At 43.1% G+C, this 16,958-nt stretch overlaps 1 protein-coding gene across 1 annotated transcript in view; it reads left to right on the top strand.

Annotated features, from left to right (window-relative positions):
• Positions 1–16,958, top strand: part of YAP1 (Yes1 associated transcriptional regulator) — a 451,661-nt gene that overhangs the window by 301,358 nt on the left and 133,345 nt on the right. The gene's annotated exons all lie outside the window — the stretch shown is intronic.

The following is a 16,958-nucleotide window of genomic DNA, read 5'->3' as shown; positions in this document are numbered from 1 at the left end:
CTAGTGGTAGCCCCCTAATGACTCATTTTGTCACACCGTCTGTGGTTTTGCGAGTTTGTGTAATATTCTAAGTATTGTAATTCTGCAATGTGTGGGGGAAAAAAGTATGATCACGTACCTTTAAAAAAATGATTTACTCATGCCAGTTTAGGATAGGAAGTGGCCTACATCATTGCCTACACCAAAGCCGCAGAATATAGAGAAGTTGACTTCCTTAAATTCAATTCCCATCCATTTCTTTGGTAGGGGGATTTATTCTCAATGAGGAAGCATCAGCCAGTGGACGGGAGAGAGTTGGTCATTTTCCCGTTGTGTCTGAAAGTGATTCGTATCAGAATTTGTGGAAGGGGATTCTCTCTGCTGATGAAAGAGGTGTGTGTGTGTGTGTGTGTGTGTGTGTGTGTGAGAGAGAGAGAGAGAGAGAGAGAGAGAATCCATCTCAGTTTCTCTGCATTTCTCATTTTTCTAATCATAAATTAAGTTCATCACATTTCTCCTAATACATGTCTTTTTGAATGAATTTTGCTTATTATACATACTTTTGCCAACAATTTTCCTAATATCATGCCTTCTTGAATTTTTTTTAAATTTGTTTTTCCCCTTATTATTATGCCCCACATTTTGTCCTGCAAGGAACTCAAGGTGGCTTACATAATCCTCCTTCTCCTCCTCTCTGTTTATCCTCACAACAACCCTGAAAGTCAGTGAATCGCCCAAAGTCACTCAGTGAGCTTATGGCTGAGTGGAGACTTGAACCTGGGTCTCCTGAGTCCTAGTCCAATGCTCTAACTACTAAGCCACACTGGCTTTCCAATGACATATGTATTTTTATGTTCAAGTTCCACCAATATACACATTTTTTGATTGGAAAGCTTCATGACAAAATTCGTAGAAGTATGAATTTCAAAAGATAACTGAGTTACAGTACGTGTTTTGGTTTGAAAGTGCAGAATTAGGTAAATTTTCATTAAAATGTGCAGGAGTTGCTCCCTCATCCTAAGACATATGGAAAGTGTGTAAGGTGTTAGCTGAAGGCAACACGAGAGTACAGGGCCTGTCCCTGGAGAACTGAAGTGTGGTAGTGTTGGGGTTCCAAGCCACCCTGCTGATATGAGACAATGAAGACATCTGCTGTGTAATCTACAAAGTTTTATTCAACAAATAAGTATCTCTTCTCACCTGAAGGGTGTGTGAATGCTAGGAGCTATGTTCTAAACTTAATTTGACTAACAAGCTAGGCAGTTGCCTTCAACTCTAGCACAGTTGTTCCCAGGATTCCAACAGAGACTTTTAATCAGGGATGGTCTTTCTTGAGAAGCCTTTCGCGAGCCACTACCCTACGAGGCCACCTCCCACCTCCTCTCAACTCTGCCCTCTTGACCCTGTGACAGACTCTGGTATCTGTCAACTCCAATGTTCCGTCCTCCTCAGACAGAGGTTGAGTTCCCAGGAGGAGGGGATGGTCTCTGGGCCATCTGCATTCTCACAGATAAGTTGCTGGGAAGATTCATTCTTGACTCCTGGAGAGTTTTGGGCCACAGCTAGACCTAAGGTTTATCCTGGGATCATCCAGGGTTCGCCCCTGCCTGAGCACTGGATCCCCTGTGTGTCACCTAGATGAACAGGTTTGACCCCTGGACGATCCAGGGATAAAACTTAGGTCTAGCTATGGCCTTGGACAATCTCCTCCCCTGCGTCCTCTGTTGGCTGGTAAATTTCTGGTCTTTCTTCTTCTTTGAATTCTGAGGGCTCATCTACACCAAGCAGGATATTCCACTATGAAAATGGTATATAAAAGGCAGGAGCCACACTACTGCTTTATAGTGGTATTGAAGTGCACTGACAACTGTTGGGGCCCATTGACACAAACCATATACCACCTTCATACTACTTTCATAGTGTTATCCTGCTTGGTGTAGATGTGTCATAGACCCAAAGAATTGTCAGTGCACTTCATTACCACTATAAAGCAGTAGTGTAGATCCTGCAGTGAACTTCAATACTGCTATAAAGCAGTAGTGTGGCTCCTGCTTTTATATACTGCTTTCGTGCCGATTTCATAGTGGAACATCCTGCTTGGTGTAGATGAGCCCTGAGTCTGACTGACCTCCTGCAATGCCTTTCCCCACACTAGGAAGAACAAGCCTGTTTCCTTCACCTACGTTATACTTGTGTATTTGTAAATGCAATAAACTTTGCAAAGATACCTGTTGACCCTGTTCAGATGACACGCTAAGCCACGCTGATTAAGCATTTTGAGCTAAACATTATGGCTTAGCGTGGCATGTGAACCATTTGTAACCATGGTGGCTATATGATCACGGTTTAAGCATGCTCACTAACCATTTGCTGCAAAAGGGTTAGTGGCTTAACCCAAAGAAATATAACTCAAATAGTGCTGTCCTTGAAATTTGTAGTGCCCAGGGAAATCAGCAACAGTGGTACATCAGAAGCAGGATTGTCAACCAGTTAAAGGATGATCTGATAATCTGATCCAGAGGGAGAGGTGGGTAACAAATTATTATTATTATTATTATTATTATTATTATTATTATTATTATTATTATTAAATTTATATGAACCTGCATGCAGTGCTGGGTCAAGACAAGAGCTGTGCACAAGTGTCCTCTCAAAATTCTCCACCCTATTTCTCCGCTGTGGCACCCCGGTTGTGGAATGAGCTCCCCAGAGAGGTCCGCCTGGCGCCTACACTGTACTCCTTTCGTCGCCAGCTGAAGACCTTTTTATTCACTCAGTATTTTAACACTTAATTTTAACTTAAATTTAAATTATACTGTTTTAACTCTGTATTTTAACCTTATATCAATTTTGCTGCGTGGTTTTATCCTGGTTGTGCTTTTTATATTGTATTTTGTATTTGTATTTTTAACTTGTTGGTTGTTTTATGATGATTTTAATTTTTGTGAACCGCCCAGAGAGCTTCGGCTATTGGGCGGTATAAAAATGTAATAAATAAATAAATAAATAAATAAAATAAATAAATATTTGTGGGCAGAGAAATTGGGGGGACAATTTCACCGAATTTCTCCAGGGGGAGGAGTAATTCTCCAACAATTTCTCATAGGTAGGAATCACCATTCGCAAGGGTTGTAGAATAGCTTCTTTCTTTTTCTTTTTTCCCCCTAAGGGTTTTTGGGTTTTTTGCATTGCTATTGCAAGTTGGCAGCCTGCCCCCCATTTTGCATCCTGCACAATACCCCACATACCTAGCATCACTCCAGTGCATTGTGGGGATGCAGTCACCTAATAATAATAATTATAATAATAATGGGAAGAGAGTTCTGAAAAGTGTCCTTTTATTTCTAGGAAGTAAGAAAAGAAAAATCTCAGGAATTTCCTGGAAGTTTTCTTTCACCATTATTATTATTATTATTATTATTATTATTATTATTATTATTATTATTTATATAGCACCATCAATGTACATGGTGCTGTACAGAGTAAAACAGTAAATAGCAAGACTCTGCCGCATAGGCTTACATTCTAATAAAATCATAATAAAACAATAAGGAGGGGAAGAGAATGCAAACAGGCACAGGGTAGGGTAAACAGGCACTGGGTAGGGTAAAACTAACAGTATAAAGTCAGAACAAAATCAAGTTTTAAAAGCTTTAGGAAAAAGAAAAGTTTTTAGCTGAGCTTTAAAAGCTGTGATTGAACTTGTAGTTCTCAAATGTTCTGGAAGAGCGTTCCAGGCGTAAGGGGCAGCAGAAGAAAATGGACGAAGCCGAGCAAGGGAAGTAGAGACCCTTGGGCAGGCGAGAAACATGGCATCAGAGGAGCGAAGAGCACGAGCGGGGCAATAGTGTGAGATGAGAGAGGAGAGATAGGAAGGAGCTAGACAGTGAAAAGCTTTGTAAGTCAACAGGAGAAGTTTATATTGGATTCTGAAGTGAATTGGAAGCCAATGAAGAAATTTCAGCAGTGGAGTAACATGGTCAGAGCGGTGAGCCAAGAAGATGATCTTAGCAGCAGAGTGGTGAACAGAAACCAACGGACTGATGTGAGAAGAAGGAAGGCCAGTGAGAAGAAGGTTGCAGTAGTCCAACCGAGAAATAACCAATGCATGAACAAGAGTCTTGGCAGAAGAGACAGACAAAAATGATCGAATCCTGGCAATATTATACAGGAAAAAACGACAGGATTTAGCTACTGCCTCAATATGAGGAATAAAGGAGAGCGAGGAATCAAATATAAAGCCAAGAATAAAACCATGACAGAGGCTTCCATTTTTCTGCCTCATTTTCAGGCCAGTTTATAATTTATTTTGAATGTGCATTGGTGGTGTTTTTGACCTAAACTAATCACTGTGGGATGGCTGACGGTGCTGCCTATATGTTTATTTATATTACTCATCTCACCAATGCTCCACAGTTTCCCAGGCTGCCTGCATTTCCTGTTCTGAAAAGGCCATATAGGCAGAATAAATTTATGATATCTTTCCATGGGCAGGAAGTGCAGGAAGCCAAGGAGGCTACAGTCTCTCCGAGAGATGATTGTGCAATGAAAGAGGGACGCTCACACATCTCATAAGTAAGTTAAGCACAAGAACCCTGAACCAAACTCATGAGGATTTCTCTGAAATTTCTTCTCCTGTGATTTTCTTTTTGAAAGCAAATTATTTTCTATCAGATTGAATGAGAATGGTCAAAAAATCTGTAGGAGAATTTTTTGGCACAGCACTAGTGAAGACATTTGTCTGCCTGAGCCAAAGGACAAGATGCTGCCACCCCATCCCACATTCAGAAGCCAACTGGACTAGCAGCACTATTTCAGCACTATTAACAGGATGGCATCCTCCGCTGTACCTGAGGGCAGCAGGCTAGCTTAGGAGGCTCAGGGCTAGCTATGTGGCCTACATGGGTGTTCCTCTAATACCTTACTATTGCTTTGCATCTGCTGCTTGAGGCAGCTGCCTCGCTATGCCTAATGGTTGGGTCGGCCAGCCTGTATGTTACCAAATCCTTATTATCGTTGCCTATTCTTTCTTTTTTTAAAGACAGTGGAGGAAGTATGAGATAGTTTAGAGTGCGATAATAATAATAATAATAATAATAATAATAATAATAATAATAATAATAATAATAATTTTATTTCTTGCCCACCTCTCCGTTTGGATCGAGGCGGAGAACAACAATAAGTATACATAAAACTGAATTAAAAGCATAGTATACACTATCAAAACATCCTAAAAACACCCTAAAATTCCACTGGATAGGCCTGCAGGAATAGATCAGTCTTTATTTATTTCTTAAATGCTAAAAGACTGTTAAGTTGGTGAGTCTCCTCCGGCAGGCAATTCCACAGTCTGGGAGCAGCAGAAGAGAAGGTCCTCTGGGTAATACTTGTCAGCCTAATTTTGGCAGACTGAAGTAGATCCTTCCCAGAGGACCTGAGTGTGTGGGGAGGATTGCACGGGAGATGGCGATCCCGCAGGTAGCCTGGACCCAAATCATGTAGGGCTTTAAAGGTAATAACCAACACTTTATGCTTTGCCCGGAAACTAATTGGTAGCCAGTGAAGAGATTTTAAAACTGGTGTAATGTGGTCCACCCCTAGGTGTACCGGTTACCATAAAAGTCCATGTTTGTTAGATGGAAATGCTGTCTTTAATATTTTCATTCATTGCATTCATTCACTTTATTTATTATATTTCTGTACCGCCCTCTGGGTGGTTCGCAAAGATTAAAAGCCATTAAAATATGTTATGCAAAGTGCCACTCTATTTACATAAAACATATAGACACACAACACACACACAGGAGACATATAATTAAAAAGATTTTTAAACAATTAAGCAAAGACAATCTAGAACCTGATTAAGAATGTATTATATATTGCCAAATGCCTGAGAGAAGAGGGCAGTTTTAACCTGGCGCCAAAGAGATAACAATGTTGGTGCTAGGGATTCCTCATTGGGGAGATCATTCCATAATGGGGGGCACCACTGAGAAGGCCCTCTCCTTTATTGCCACCTTCTGAGCCTCTCTCAGAGGAGGCACCTGGAGAAGGGCCTTCAACAGTGAACAGTGTGTGGGTCAGTTCATGCTGGGAGAGGTAATCCATCAGGTATTTTACTTTTTTTTTGGTATTCACCTCAATCTAGCTATATATGTGGGTGAAAGCAGGTGATATACTGTGCATAATGACACCCTCCCATCCAGGTGCAACAGCTGCATGTGAAAAGCCCAGTTAGAAATTTGCCAATGAGAATTCCTGTACAGTGTTGCAATGCTGGCAACAAAATACAATTTAAAATTAAAAGAACGTCTGGCTCTGCCAATAGATGCTAGAGACGCAATCAAGGATACACAGACTTGAAGTATATACGGCGATCATATTACTGTAAGCATATCACTGCCCACGTATTTTGGTTGCAAAATACAGGAAGAAATAGAAGTCGCCTTCTAAGGGAGAATGGATAAGGAAATTGTGGCAAAGAATGACTAAATGTTCACGCTTCTAAAAGACTATGGGAAAGTATACTCAAAAGATGGTCATCATTCTCAACAAGGTTACATTTTTGAGAATATAAAACAGGAAATACAGAATGTTATAGGCTCAAAATGATGATGACATGCATCCTTTTTTCACTTTTCTGAAAGAAAAGTGGAGAGGGTTGGATTGGGTGTTATTCCTGCTGAATAGCTAATCAGTGCAACTGATGTTGTTAAAATTTTGCTGTGCACAGATGACTCCAGCAGTTTCATTGGTAGATCAGGAACATTCTCCATTATAGTAACCTAGCAGAATCAAAATACCCTTTTAAAATAACATGCCCAAGCATGTCCTCAACTCTTATCCCCATCAGTTAAATGTTGGCCCTCACTAGTTTTCCTCCACCAGGTTGATTGGTTCAAAGTTTGGGTGAACTTTACTCAGTGGAGGCAGGTGGCTCCGATGTCAGTTGAATGGCGAATCTGCTCTGGGTTTTAGTCAGAACCAGTCAGAACTCTAAAGGAGCAATACAAGGTACTATGCATGTTAGAGTTCTGACTGGTTCTTACTGAAACCCAGAATGAATTTCCTCTTCCAATTGAAATGAATAAGAACTCCTCGCTCCATCCAACTAACTTGTCTCCCAAACTTGAATGGGTCTATTGGGTCTAGATTCACTAGATCAAGAGAGAATACAACAGGTTTAAAGGACAGATCCCACTCAGTGATAGATTTACAAATCTTTACCAAATGTTTTGGGCTTCAAGAATTAATGTATAGGTAGTGGTTCCTGAAACTTCTCTCCAGCCAGAAAGCACACATTTATTTATTTATTTATTACATTTTTATACCGCCCAATAGCCGAAGCTCTCTGGGCGGTTCACAAAAATTAAAACCACAATAAAACACCCAACAGGTTAAAAACACAATTACGAAATACAGTATAAAAAGCGCAAATATGGTATTAAAGAATATATATTGACTATTCAAACAGTCTAAGAGAATTACAAGCTTTAGCTGAGATGAGACAGATTCCTAAATACACACACGTTATAATCACTAAAAGTACAATGAAGATGATAACATAGTAAAACCTAGGTTCTTCTCAATCTAACAGTCAGTATAAAAAGTTTTATATTTACCTTAGTGGAAGGCATGGTGGGTGAAGCCAAGCTAAGTCCATTCTCTCAGGATCTTTCTCATAAACTAATCAAACTCTAGCCTTTTATAACCCCCATGTTGCTGATGCTCTCATCCTTCATTTCAGAGCTGGACATACCACCATTCCTGAATTAAAACATTTAGCCACAAAATGTCTGTTTGATGCTGTATCAGATTTACATAACACTGCCAGAATTTTTGATATCTGCTATCAAAGGTATGGAAGTAAGGGGATCCTTATGGGAAGTTATTACAATTATGGCTGCCATGTGTTACAGGAAAGAAAAACCATCACTGTAAACTGAAGAGAAAGGGAAAAGATCCACCAACACTCTTGAAGTTGAGCACACACGCTCAACTTCAAAAGTGTTGGTGGATCTTTTCCCTTTCTCTTCAACGGCATTGGAAAGACACAGTACTATAAGAGTATTATAGGATGGCAGAAGAAGTAGAAGCTCATTGTTGCAGGCTCAGCCTCTCTGCTCTCAACCTCAACTTTGTCTCCTTCTCTGTTAACTCTCAGCTCAGTCTAGGTTAGCTTGACTCGTCCTTCCACAGCAAAGGTCCCAGACAGTGCCATTAGAGATGTACAAGAGCTTTGTTTTTTCTCGCAAATCATGCGAACGCAGCCCTTTTGCGATCTCTAGAATGTGAATGAAAGGAGGAGCACTTCTCCCCCCCCGAAATGTTCACAAAGTCCTGAATATGCAATCGTGCTTGAAAAATGCATATTTTCATTTTAAAAATGATCACTTTGAAATGTGCATTAAACACCCCCCCCCACACACACTGTGGGCTCATCTACACCAAGCAGGATATTCCACTATGAAAGCGGTATGAAAGCAGTATATAAAAGGCAGAAGCCACACTACTGCTTTATAGTGGTATTGAAGTGCCCTGACAACTGTTGGGGCCCATTGAAACATACTATATACCACTTTCATACCGCTTTCATAGTGTTATATCCTGCTTGGTGCAGATGTGTCCTGGGCCCCAACAGTTGTCAGTGTAATCAGTACCAGCGTAGATCCTGCAGTGCAGTTCAATACCACTATAAAGCAGTAGTGTGGCTCCTGTCTTTTATATACCGCTTTCATAGTGGAATATCCTGCTTGGTATAGATGAGCCCATAGTCAAACTTTAGTCAATGGGAGGGGGGAATGCATACTTTTGGGGAAATGTACACATAAATGTGCATTTTCCCCATTCCCAGTTGCACATTTCCCCCATTTGAAACAAGGTAGAAAGCAGGGTGGGGGAAAAAATGGAAGCAAGTTGAAATCAAAGTGATTTTCCAGAAAATTTTGTTAAGCTTGGAAATCGCTGGTTCTTCCATCATCCCTAGGTGTACAGTTCCCTTTCTCTTCTCTTTTCTTTTTTTAATCACTCAATCCTTAGCTATGACAGCAATTATTAGTTTTGCCTGATCATAAGCCCCACTGTGGCTCTATTCCCCTCTCTCTTCCCCTCTTCCGGGATCCTTTGCGAACTGCAATGGATCAAGAAACTGGCTCGAAACCTGAATTAAAACTTAGCAAGTACCTGGGAAGCCCTCATCCGCAGAGGAGACATTTTAAAAATATTTGTCCTTTACTAATAATTGTATAGAATTTATTTCCATATGAAAGTTTGCCTGTGCGCCTTCTGGAAGCCAGTTCGGTTTAAAATCAGCTGCAGAACATTCCCATTCATTTGCCACTTCAATGTTTTGGAATATATCATAAAATTGGGATCTTTTTTTTTTTTTTTTTTGCCATCCTCTCTGCAATCAATTTCCCAGGAAATTGTGGCAAAGCTTCACATGTTATGGCCTAATTTCACTATTTATTCACATTTCTAACTTAAATTAATCCCGTTCACGAATTCATTTGAACACATGAAGGGCAGTGGCATAAGCAATGCATCCCACTTGCACCATGCAGTCAGCAGCACCCAGGTACACAGCTTGGATAGATCCTTTAGAGTTCTGACTGGTTCTGATGGAAACCCAGAGCAGATTCACTGCTGACATCAGAGTCACCAGCCTCCACTGGCTGGGATGCATCTATTTCCTCGGAGTACTAGATGGTGTATGTCTATTTGAGCATATGCATGTAGGCTCTGTTCAAAAGTGAGCCTCAAACTGGAGAAGGGGATACAACCCCAAGTGATCACCCCTCAAATGAACGACTGAACATGGCTGTTATAAAGTCCTCACTCTGAGAGGCTTTAAGGATTGCACAGCAGAGAAAAATCCACATGGAATAGCTTTCCCCCACATTACAATACTCTGAAGAGAAAAGCAACACCTAGTAACATTCTTCAATCGATTTACCCAGGCCTGACCACAATACCTGACGGAACACCTCTCCCGACATGAACCTACCTGTACACTACGCTCAACGTCTAAGGTCCTCTTCCGGGTGCCTACCCCGAGGGAAGCTCGGAGAATGGCAACCAGGGAAAGGGCCTTTTCAGTGGTGGCCCCTCAATTATGGAATGATCTCTCTGACGAGGCTCGCCTGGCACCAACATTGTTATCTTTTCAGTGCCAGGTCAAGGCTTTTCTCTTCTTCCAGGCATTTAAAAGCATTTAACAGCATACGCTGAGCTTTTTTAACTGACCCCAGAATAGTTATTTTTAAATGGATATTGTCTGTTTTTGTTTGTATTTTATGCTTTTTATGGTTTTAAATTTTGTATATTTCTTTTTAATGTTCACTGTTTTTAAATTTGCATACCACCCAGAGTGCTTCGGCTATGGGGTGGTATATAAATGTAATAAATAATAATAATAATAATAATAATAATAATAATAATAATAATAATAATAATAACTGCCTGAGGCAAACACAAGATGACACACAGACACCCTCCATTCCATGTACGGGAACTGACTGGACTGGCAGCTGAATCTTACTTCAACGCTGGCAACAGCATAGCATCCTTTACCACACTGTAGGGCAGCGGGCTAATTTAGGAGATGCAGGACAGGCTGTGTGGCATGCACAGCTCTGTCCTCTAAGAGAAGGGAATGCCTGGGAGGGCCACGAGGAACAGCTAATGGGCTGCCACCTTTACAACACAGCATTTGCTGCCTGTGGTGGTTGCATCACTCTGCCTAATGGTAGGGCCAGACCTGTGGTTCACAGATCTAAGCTTTCTAAGTCATGCACCCTACATTTTGTCACAGCTTCCCAAAGAAGGCAAATCAAACCATATCACTCCCCCCTGCATTAAAAGTTTTTATCCGCCAGCAAAACATACCAAAACTTTTAATTATTTAGCAAAACCCCAAAACATTTGATTTGATGTGACTGCTATTTTAAATCTGCAGGCTTCTAAACTGGAATATTTATTGATTTCTTATTTTTGGTGTGGTTATAGTTTTGATCTTATATAATTTAACAGCCCAATCATAGGATGTTTGATGGGCCTTACACATGTTCTGAGAAGTAAGTTCCACTGAGTTTGATGGGCCTTACTCCCAGGTAAGCACATCCACAGGACTGCAATCTTAATTGCTTATTTTACTTTGGATGTTTTCGTTTTGTTTGTTTAGGCAGGTAATGGAAAGCTGAAAGATAAATACAGTAAACCAATAAGATCAGAAACACTTCATATGCCAACATGCCCCGAAATTTAAATCCAGGAATGTTATCATGACTAAACCTTTGACTTTACATAGTCTCTTTGTGTGAAGTTGAGTAACTGCGGGCGTTGCTAGACCTACCGGGTGTTCCGTCGTTGAGGAGCGGTGAAAGCGGCTTTTCCCGTTCAGCCGTGACGCCTCATGCTCCACACCTGCCTTCAATTTGTGGCGGAAGTTTGCGCCGGTTGTGCTGCTGCCGCCGCGAGAACGGTTGCGCAGCCACACCGGCCTGATTGCCGCGGCTTTTTTTTTCGCTAACTGCAAGCTCATAAGTAAAACATTGATGATGGTGGTTACCTTAAATGCCCTAAACAGTTTCGGAACCAGATTATTTCAAGGACCACCTGCCTCGGCATTAAAAACAGCCCTGTTCGCAAGCCCGCCATCAAGGTCATTAAGTCTGGTGGGAACATGAGGTAGGGCATTTTCAGTGGTGGCCCCATCTTTGTGGAACTCCGTTCCACGTGATGCACATTTGGCTCCTTCCCCATCTGTTTTTAAATGGGTGTTAAACAACTTTTTATTTAAATCTTCTTTGAATTACAGATGCTAAGATGGATTTTCAATTGTTGCTATTCTGTTTTAAATCACATTACATTCTTTAATTTGGACTGCTCGGCTGGGGGAGGCTGTATTTTCTGCTGCTCTATTAGTTTGAAATCTTATGCATTGTTTTATATTTTTAAATTGTTTTAATGATAATGGTTGTGAGCTGCCTTGAGAGTTTTGTTCTGAAAGGGGACATGAACGAATGAACGAATGAGCAAAAAACAAAGGCCTGAAAACAAGTAGCTGACAGTATTAGCTCACAATTCATCCTAACAAAAGTCCTGTTTATGAAATAGGTGGCCAGGTGGACTACTTTACAGTCCTCTAATTGAAGGGATGTCAGAGGACAGTCCTCTATTTGAAGATATTTTCTATTTGAATGGCTGCCCAGTCCAAGGGCGTTACTAGACGAGGCTCTAGCGCGCGTTACCTTCCGCAGTCACGTCGAGGCTTCCAGATGACGTTCACGAGGATCCGCCGTTATCCCGCGGTGAAGCCTCTTTCTCCCGACTTTAAAAAAGTGAGTTTTAGGGCGCCTTTTCCTGCTGTCCCGCGGTAATTCGGAGTACGTGTGGGAGGATGTGAGGTCACTGCGGTCGGCACTGGTCAGGAAAAGGCGTGCTAAGGGGGAGTGGTCAGCGGCTTCGGTCAAGCCGCCTCCGCCATTTGCGCGCAGTCCGCCAGCTGGGGCAGCGCGGCGGAGCGGCTTTTTTTTTTTATTTCCCCAGTGACAGTTTGCGCAGGACCGGAGGACCGGAAAAGTGGCTGGTGACTCCTTGCGGTGGGCAGCTACCGTGGCCGCATAATGGCGGTGCTGTACGCTGCCTGTTAGTGTGGGTACCAGGCTGGCAGAGGGCAGAGCTGTTTGTGGGCTGCTGCCATGGCTACGGCCAGATGTGGGTTGGCTCCTTGGGATGGGGCACAGGGCACAGAGGCGGTCATCGCCGCCGACACCTCAGAGGCATGATGGGAGATGTAGGCACAGAGTGGCCATGCAGACGATTGACCTCGGGTCATATGACACCCGCCACGACCCCCATCAGGAAGTGAGCGCATCAATGTTGACCCTCAACAGCACCAGCAGCACTTCAGCTGGCACTGGCACTGCCGCCGCTGCCGCCGCCAGGGCCGGCGGCGGCATCGCTGACGGCTGCGCAAGTTTGCGGTCTTTCGGACGTGCGCAAACCGTGCAGCGAGCGAAAAAAAAAGCCGCGGCAATCAGGCCGGTGTGGCTGCGCAACCGTTCTCGCGGCGGCAGCAGCACAACCGGCGCAAACTTCCGCCACAAATTGAAGGCAGGTGTGGAGCATGAGGCGTCACGGCTGAACGGGAAAAGCCGCTTTCACCGCTCCTCAACGACGGAACACCCGGTAGGTCTAGCAACGCCCCTAGTCTGTTTTAAAGACAAAGCGCCATAAGATGGGAGAGTAGAAGATACTTGAAGTTGTCTGTCAACAGTTAGCCCTGGATAGCAGACTGAATCATAGAATCATAGAATAGTAGAGTTGGAAGGGGCCTATAAGGCCATTGAGTCCAACCCCCTGCTCAATGCAGGAATCCACCCTAAAGCATCCGTGACAGATGGTTGTCCAGTTGCCTCTTGAATGCCTCTAGTGTGGGAGAGCCCGCAACCTCCCTAGGTAACTGGTTCCATTGTCATACTGCTCCAACAGTCAGGAAGTTTTTCCTGATGTCCAGCCGGAATCTGGCTTCCTGTAACTTGAGCCCATTATTCTGTGTCCTGCACTCTGGGATGATTGAGAAGAGATTCTGGCCCTCCTCTGTGTGACAACCTTTTAAGTATTTGAAGAGTGCTATTATGTCTCCCCTCAATCTCCTCTTCTCCAGGCTAAACATGCCCAGTTGTTTCAGTCTCTCTTCATAGGACTTTGTTTTCAGACCCTTGATCATCCTGGTTGCCCTCCTCTGAATACACTCCAGCTTATCTGCATCCTTCTTGAAGTGTCGTGCCCAGAACAGGACGCAGTACTCTAGATGAGGCCTAACCAGGGCCAAATAGAGAGGAACCAGTACCTCATGCAATTTGGAAGCTATACTTCTATTTACGCAGCCCAAAATAGCACTTGCTTTTTTTGCAGCCATATCACACTGTTGGCTCATATTGAGCAATCATACCACAGGTCACCTGGCCACAGTCTTCCCCACTAGGGTGAGATGTATTGCATGTATTTTTATTTGAATTCTAGTATTGCTTTCTAAATTTGCATCTATGCATATAAATTAGCATATGCAGATGGTATGCAAATCTATGCCCCCTTTTTGGGTCAGGGATTTCCTTTTTTTTGCCAATACCATAAATGGCCACTCTATTACAGTCACCTCAAAGTATGAAGCTAGTGTTAATGGCCCAAAAGTTCTTCTCTGTCTTAGAATTTATTTTGAGCCAGAGAAGAGCTTACATCTTCTTTCCTTTGCAGTCCCATTCTTCAGATTGCATCCCACCCATCCCACTTAGGCTCTGGTAACAGTGAAATGGGGGAAGGAAGGGAAACCACCCTTTCTCATGCCTGGCAGACTGCTATGACTGTGTTTCAGGCACTAGGAACACTGGGAAATGTATTTTTCCTAACATTACTGGCATCCGTCAGAGAGTAAGAGACTTCCCTTCCTCCTTTTCATCATAACCAAAGCAGCAGATCAAGTAAATAAGTGGGTGGGTGGGCAGATGGGCATGAGCTTGGAGGAATAGGATTAAGGTGGGGTTGAACTCAGAGCTCAGACTTTGTCATGTTCTCAATGACATCAAAGTGGGAATGGCAATTAATTGGGTATGGAACGAGGTTTGGAAGAACCCAAAATGAGGAAGGATCTGCTGTAGTTAAATTACTTTTAGCCCTTCCAGCTAGGATTCTATGAGAAGTTGGTTCATGCATTAGGTTTGTTTCACATAGTGCCTGTTGTGACTTCCCCCTGACAAATTAGTGTTAGAGAATGTGTAACAATCCTTCTTAAATTATATAATATGAAAGAGCCTTAAAGCCTCAGCACTGAGTGAAATCGCACAGGAGATATGATGTATGTGTGAGTGTGTGTGATGGATCTGCAGTCTCTTTTCTTCCAGGACATCAGTACCAGGGGTGGAATCGAATGGCACACTGAATCAATATGCTGAATGTAATTCTGGTGGGCGGTTCACCTATCATCACCTTGGTTTCTCACTTGGCGAATCACAGCTGAATTGTCACCAACAGAGAGCATTCTTCTGGAGTTCGAGGTAAGGTAAGATGAAAGGTCTGTCTGTGGTGTTTGATCTGTGCTGGCTCATTCCAACATACAGAGTCATCACTTGATGCTACAATCATAGGTAAACATAAATGTGTGAATCTGGCTCTAGGTTTGCTTGAGAATCGTTATCTCCACTAATTCACTTGGTCACGGGTACACCACCTTCAGCTCAAGAGTCGCAAGCAGCCCCCGTTTTTGTGGCCCCCATGACCACTGCTTTTACTAGCACCCCTGATTTTACTGCTGCCACTGCTTTTCCCCCTGCCCTGTTGCCAATAATATACCAGCCCCGCCCCAAACTGCTGATTGTCACCATTGCCTCTGACATTGCTGCTTACCACATCCAGGTAGACACTCTAGGAGTTGATCTCAGAGAGCCTGCCCTCTGAGTGCTGGAGGCTAGAGTGTTTTCTGGGGTATGCTCTGGCCATTGTTCTCAGAGGGCTCTATGACCTAAGGGCAAGTTGATAGGGAAATTCATATTTTAAATTCTTATTTTAGAGAAAGTTTCCACAATAGCAGCTTGTTTGTGCTACATTCGTTTTATCCCATTCTGAAGAAGTATTCTGTTTCATCACTTAAGAACATAGTTGCCTTATACTGAGTCAAAACATCATTCCTAGTATTGTTGATCCAGTCCTCAAAATAGGTTCAGCACTTTGGATAGACCCTTTAAAGTTCTGACTGGTTCTGAATGAAACCCATAGTGGATTCACAGCCCCATTGACATTGAAGCCACCAGCCTCAACTGGCACGGACAGCCCTTCAAACAGAGGATAACTTCAAATAGAGGATGGTCCTCTGTAAAGTAGGACACGTGGCCACCCTACGCCATTGGTCCATCTGGTATTGTTTCTCCAGGGCCTTCGGGAAAAGCTTTCCTCAGACTTGCTATCTGCAGTTCTAAAGGCTCAAGGGAATGGATCTGGGACCTTGTGCATACAAGGCATATTCTCTGCTAGTGACCTGTGTATTATCCCCAGTTAGCCCCTGATCCAGTGCTTTATGTTTGCTATTAGCACAAGATGGTTTCCCCCCTTTACGTCAATAGGCAGAGCACATCTAGGGCTAAAGCTCAGTTTTAGGCAGAGCTGGCCCTACAATTACGCAGAGTGAGGCAGTTGCTTCAGGCAGCAGATGCTGGGAGGTGGCAGGAAAGTGTCAGTGGAGAGAACTGTGGGCCACATGGTTCCACCTACACCCCCTAAGCTATCCAGCTGCCTTCAGATGCAGTGAAGATGTTCCATCCCTATAGTGAAGTAAGACTCATCTGCTAGTCCAGTTGGGCTTTATACAAGGAGCGGGAGTGGTGCCATCTTGTTCTTTGCCCCAGGCAAAATGCTTTGGGACAGCCTTGGTTTTAGAGCACATGATTTGCATGCAGAAGGTTCTAAGTTCATTTCCCAGCATCTCTAATTAGGGCTAGGAAAGATGGCTGTGTGAAACCTGGCCAATCAGTATAGCCAGTGCTGAGCTGGATAGTCCACTGACCTGACTTGGTATTAGGTGGTTTTCTAATTCATGTATTGCATAGACGTCCTGCCTTTTTTCCCTCATCGAAGGCAGCCTGCATAGGATTTGCAGGAGGCCGTTCCCTGAGAAGACCCACATCTGTGTAGCTTTGGAAGGTTATTGCATTGTATGTTTTCAGGCCATGCCTTGGGACCCATTCCTTTGTCCCTGAGAAGCTGCCTCTTTTTTGAAAGCTAATGGGGACGTTCCGGTTGTCAGTGGAGCTCTGCATGAGTGTTGGAACCTCTGTACCCTATGAATTATGAAACATGAGCACTGCGATGGCTGTGTGGCACGGCTTTTTGGAAATCCTGCATTTCCCCCAAATGTAATAGTAGAGGCAACAGGCATTTAGCAATATGTAATTAGCCTGGGTTTGTTTTTGTATGTTTTAAATTGT

Source organism: Elgaria multicarinata, chromosome 5, assembly GCF_023053635.1.
Source record: "Elgaria multicarinata webbii isolate HBS135686 ecotype San Diego chromosome 5, rElgMul1.1.pri, whole genome shotgun sequence".
Classification (NCBI taxonomy): Eukaryota; Metazoa; Chordata; class Lepidosauria; order Squamata; family Anguidae; genus Elgaria; species Elgaria multicarinata.
The sequence above is the reverse complement of the archived record's forward strand: the minus strand, read 5'-3'. Positions and strand labels throughout refer to the sequence as shown.